Below are 6,098 nucleotides of genomic sequence, written 5' to 3' on the forward strand. Positions count from 1 at the left end.
AGTTTTTTTAAAAGTTTGTTTTCATTTACTTACCTGGGGGAGGGGTGCAGGGGTCAAAGGTCAACTTGGGGCAGTTCTTTCCTTTCAAGCTTGGTGGCCAGTGCCCTTCCCCTTAGCCATTTTGCCAGTCCCTGAATACAATTCCTATTACCGATGTAAAGAAGTGAGCACAACAGCATACCCCTATATACCTAGCTCTGGGATTTGATGGCCAGCCTCTCTGACCAAACCAGCATATTCCAAGGTCAGAGGCAGTGTCTTTAAGGTGGATGTGTTGGAATACTTGTTGATGAGAGGACTTGAAACCCTGGGCTCAACATAGTCAAAAGAAGCGGAGGGAACGATCGTGGAGATGCATTTCAGACAACCCTGACTGACCTTAGAGTGAAGCAGCAACTTTGATGAAAAGTGTACTGTGTACTAAAGGTAAAGCTTTGGTAGTTCGTCGGCAAAAAATGAGTAAAATACTTGAGAGTTTCCAACATAGTTTATGAAATCAATAGATGATTCATTAAAGAGAAAAATGAAAATAGCTAAGTAGTTTGACTACTGTGTGCTCTATCCAGGCAGAATTAGGGGTTCTTAGAAAGTACATAAAATGAGACTAATGCTAAATTTGTAAATAATTTTAAAATAAATGATTCTATACTAAATTCTCTTAGTAGCTTGCCTACTGCTCTTTCTAGGCACCAAACCTCAGATTGCCCATGTTCGTCATTCCTCCTACCCTGGTAGAGTAGATCAGTTTTGGGTTTTTTTTGTTTTTGTTTTTTTTTGATTTTCGAGACAGGGTTTCTCTGTAGATTTTGGTGCCTGTCCTAGAACTAGCTCTTGTAGACCAGGCTGGTCTCGAACTCAGAGATCCGCCTGCCTCTGCCTCCCGAGTGCTGGGATTAAAGGCGTGCGCCACCACAGCTGGAGTAGATCAGTTTTATTACATTTTCCCACCTTAGCTATGGCATTAAAAAAATGAAAACCTAAATGACTTAGGTCTTTCATATTATAGTAGAAAATCATATATAACTACAATTTCAAATTTTGGTTATCAGTATATATAATATTTGTTGATTAACTCACTTCCTGAAGAAGATTTAAAGTTTTTTTTTCTTTTGCTTTTTTCTAGACAGGTTTTCTCTGTGTAACAACCCTAGGTGTCTTGGAACTAACTTGTAGACCAGACTGACCAAACTCAGAGATCTATCTGCTTCTGCCTCCTAAGTGCTGGGCATTTAAGCTGTGCCCCACCACTTTGCCCAGCAAGATTTAAGTTTTTTAAATTGGTAAACAGAATGAATATTTAAATTTTTAAAATACTACAGGTGTGAAAACATTGTAAGCCCAAAACCAAGCTATCAGAATATAACTTGGTCCATTAGCAACTAACTAAAGTTCACTGACAAATAATACAAATTATAATTTAATTAGAGCTAGTGATGTAGCTCAGTGGTAGAGCTCTTGCCTAGCGTGGATGAGGCCCTAGGTTCAATCTGCACAGGAAAATTATAATAGGGAAAGAACAGACAGTACAAAAGGAAACTTAAAACCATCAGAATATAGAAGTGTAAGGATACGGTGGGTTTAAAAGGTTAGTAATGAGGCTATGAAACTTTTTAAACTATAGGTAGAATATAGGCAACTGTACCTGACACTCTAGCTAGAGTTAATCTGGAAGGAAGGAAACTATTGGGAAAATGCCTCCAGAAGAGACAGCTGTAAGGCATTTTCTTAATTAGTGATTATGGAGGAGGGCCCAGCATATTGTGGGTTTTACCATCATTAGGCTGATGGTGCTGGGATATGGGATATATATGAAATGAAGAAGGAAGAAAGTATACTGAGCAAGCCATAGGGATCATGCCAGTAAGCGTCACCCCTCTATGTCCTCTGCATCAGTTCCTGCCCTGACTTCCCTCGGTGATGGACTACTAACCTGAAGTGTAAACTGAAATAAACCCTTTCCTCCCCAACCTTCTTTTGGTTATGGTGTTTCATCACAGCAGTAGTAACCCTAAGACAGTAATCAAAGATACTACTTTAAACAGGAATAAAAACCATTCGAAAATCAATACCCCTAAGTTGTGTATAAGTAACAACTATGCTGCTTTATGTAATTACTTGCCATTTGAAAGCCATGAACCTAATTATGATTGATAAAAATTTATAACTTAGCAATGAGCCATAGGTCTAAGGCTGAAATGAATATTGAAGGAAAGCTCCTGTAGCTTCGCAGCATTTAGTGGGAACGTATACAGTCCCTTGTAGTTTGAACCTTTTTTTATTGAGCTATATATTTTTCTCTGCTCTACTCCCATCCTTTCCCCTCCCTTTCTATCTCTCTCATGGTCCCCATGCTACCAGTTTACTCAGGAGATCTTGGTTTTTCTTTTTCTATTTCCCATGTAGATTAGATCCATGTATGTCTCTCTTAAGGTCCTCATTGTTGTCTAGGTTCTCTGGGATTGTGATTTGTGGACTGATTTTCTTTTGTTAAGTTTAATTGTCTTTCTGGGTCTGGGTTACCTCACTCAATATGATGTTTTCTAGCTCCATCCATTTGCCTGCAAATTTCAAGGTGTCTTTTTTTCCTGCTGTGTAGTACTCCATTACATAAATGTACCACATTTTCCTTATCTATTCTTCAGTCAAGAGGCATTTAGGTTGTTTCCAGGTTCTGGCTATGACAAACAGCGCTGCTATGAACATAGTTGAGCACATGCCCTTGTGGTACGATTGATTGCTTGATCTTGAGGTAGGTTGTTTCCTAATTTTCTAAGAAATCGCCATACTGACATCCAAAGTGGCTGTACCAGTTTGCACTCTCACCAGCAATGGAGGAGTGTTCCCTTTACCCCACAACCTCTCCAGCATAAACTGTCATCAGTGTTTTTGATCTTGGCCGTTCTTACAGGTGCAAGATAGAATCTCAGAGTTGTTTTGATTTGCATTTCTCTGCTGACTAAGGATGTTGATCATTTCCTTAAGTGTCTTTGAGCCTTTTTAGATTCCTCTGTTGAAAGTTCTCTTTAACCGGGCGGTGGTGGTGCACGCCTTTAATCCCAGGGCTCGGGAGGCAGAGGCAGGCGGATCTCTGTGAGTTCGAGACCAGCCTGGTCTACAGAGCTAGTTCCAGGACAGGCTCCAAAGCCACAGAGAAACCCTGTCTTGAAAAAACCAAAAAAAAAAAAAAGTTCTCTGTTTAGGTCTCTCCTCTCTCTGCCTTTTGGTTAGTTTGGATAAACGTTTGTCTATTTTGTTGATTTCCTCAAAGAACCAACTCTTTGCCTTATTGATTCTTTGTATTGTTTTCTTTGTTCCTATTCTGTTTTTCCAGGTTCTTTATGTAGGCATTTAGTGCTAGGAACTTTCCTCTTAACACTGGTTTTGTTGTGTCCCATAAATTTGGGTATGTTGTGTGGTCATTTTCATTGAATTTTAGGAAGTCTTTAATTTCTCCCTTTATTTCTTCCTCAACCCATTGATGCTTCAGGTGAGCATTGTTTAATTTCCGTGTGTTTATGGGCTTTCTGGAATTAGTGCTGCTGTTGAATTCTAATTTTAAGCCATGGTGATCTGACAAGATACATGGGGTTATTCCTTTTTTTTTTATCTGTTGAAGTGTGCTTTGTTACCTAGTATGTAGTCAGTTTTTGAGAAGGTTCCATGGGGTGCTGAGAAGAAGGTATACTTTTTTATGTTTGAATGGAATGTTCTATAGATGTCTGTTAAGTCCATTTCAGTCATAACACCTGTAAGTTCCTTTATTTCTTGTTAAGTTCTGTCTGACAGATCTGTCCATTGAAATCTCCCACTGTTAGTGTGTGAGGTTTAATGTGTGTTTAAGCTTAAGAAGTGTTTCTTTTACAAATGTGGGTGCCCTTGTATTTGGGCCATACATGTTTAGTATTGAGGTTTCAACTTGTTGGATTTTATTATGACTAATATGAAATGTCCTTTTTGTCTCTTTTGACTGATTTTAGTTTGAAGTCTATTTTGTTAGATATTAGGATAGCTACAGCAGCTTGTTTCCTAGGTCCATTTGATTACTCTGAGGCCATGTCTGTCTTTGAGGTTGAGGTGTGTTTCTTGAATGCAGCAGAAGATGGATTCTGTTTTTGTATCCAATCTGTTAGCCTGTATCTTTTTATAGATGAGTTGAGTCTATTTATATTGAAGGCTATTAATTACCAGTGATTGCTAGTTCCTGTTGTTTTAGTTTTTGTTGTTGGTAGTGTTATTGTGTCTCTTTTTCTCTTCTTTGGTATTTGCTGCTTGATCATCTATTTTCTGTGTTTTGAGGATGTAGCCAACTTCACTTTGTTGCAATTTCCCTTCTAGTACTTTCTGTAGGGCTGGGTGTGTGGCTAGGTATTGGTTAAATCTGATTCTGTCATGGAATATCTTGTTTTGTCCATCTATGGTGATTGAAAGTTTTGCTGTGTATAGTATTCTGGGCTGCATCTGTGGTCTCTTAATGTCTGCATAACACTCTACTAGGACCTTCTGGCCTTCATTGTTTGCACTGAGAAGTAAGGTGTAATTCTGATAGGTTTACCTTTACATGTTACTTGGCCTTTTTCCTTTGCAGCTCTTAATATTTTTTTATGCTGTATGTTTAGTGTTTTGATTATTATGTGGTGAGGGGGCATTTTTTTATCCAGTCTGTTTGGTGTTCTCTAAGTTTCTTGTATCTTCATATGCACATCTTTTTTAGGTGAGAAAGTTTTCTTCTATGACCTTGTTGAATATATTTTCTGTGTTTTTGAGTTGGACTTCTCATTTTTTTTAGGTTTGGTCTTTTCATGGTGTTCCATATTTCTTGGATATTTTTTTAAATTTATTTATTTATTAAAGATTTCTGTCTCTTCCCCGCCACCACCTCCCATTTCCCTCCCCCTCCCCCAATCAAGTCCCCCTCCCTCTTCAGCCCGAAGAGCAATCAGGGTTCCCTGACCTGTGGAAAGTCCAAGGAACCCCCACCTCCATCCAGTTCTAGTAAGATGAGCATCCAAACTGCCTAGGCTCCTTCCTACAAAGCCAGTACGTGCAGTAGGATCAGAAACCCATTGCCATTGTTCTTGAGTTCTCAGTAGTCCTCATTGTCTGCTATGTTCAGCAAGTCCGGTTTTATCCCAGGCTTTTTCAGACCCAGGCCAGCTGGCCTTGGTGAGTTCCCAAGAGAACATCCCCATTGTCTCAGTGTGTGGGTGCATTTCTTGGATATTTTGTGTTAAGCTTTTGCTAGATTTAATGTTTCTTTGACCTGTTTCCTCTATCATATCTTCAGCACTTGAGATTCTCTCTTCCATCTCTTGTATACTGCTGTTTATGCTTGCATTTGTGGTTCCTGATCTTTTCCTCATAATTTCAATTTCTATAATTCCCTTGGTTTGTGTTTTCTTTATTGTCTCTATTTCTGTTTTCAAGTCTTGAACAGTTTCTTTCACTGTTGATTGTTTTGTTTTGGTTTTGGTTTTCTTTAAGGGATTTGTTGATTTCTTCCAATTTTTTGTTTGTCCTTTCCTCCATTTCTTTGAGGAAATTTTTCATTTCCTCTTTAAGGGCCTCAAACATTCTCCTTAACTTATTTTTTAGGTCATTTTCTTCTGCTTCATCTATATTTGGTTGCTTAAGTCTAATTGTTTTAAGAACACTAGTTTTTATTGGTTCTGCAATCCCGGGCATTTTCGGGCCTGCTCTCAGGGAGGTTGGTTGCTTGGGCCTGCTCCAGCAGAGGTTACTGTCTCAGGACTGCTCTGAAGGAGGTTGCTGGCTAGGGCCTGCTCCCTGAAGTTTGCTGATTCATGCCTGATCATGCAGAAGTTTCTGTCTTGAGCCTGCTCTCTCAGTGGTGGCTCCCTTGTACCTGCTTCGGTGGAGGTCACTGGATCGTGCTTATTCCTGTGGAGGTTGCTGCCTCAGGCCTGTTCCCACTGAAGTCACTGGCTCAGGCCTGTTCCAGTGGAGATCGCTCAATTCAGACAATCTTAAGGATGAACTAGAAAGTTATATCCCACCAAATTGAAAAATCGCAGTGATTTTCCTCCTTCCTTGGATCAATGTTGGCTTCTTTGGTTTGCTCATTGGGGCTGTATCTCTTC

The sequence above is a fragment of the Microtus pennsylvanicus genome, chromosome 22 (assembly GCF_037038515.1).
Source record: "Microtus pennsylvanicus isolate mMicPen1 chromosome 22, mMicPen1.hap1, whole genome shotgun sequence".
Classification (NCBI taxonomy): Eukaryota; Metazoa; Chordata; class Mammalia; order Rodentia; family Cricetidae; genus Microtus; species Microtus pennsylvanicus.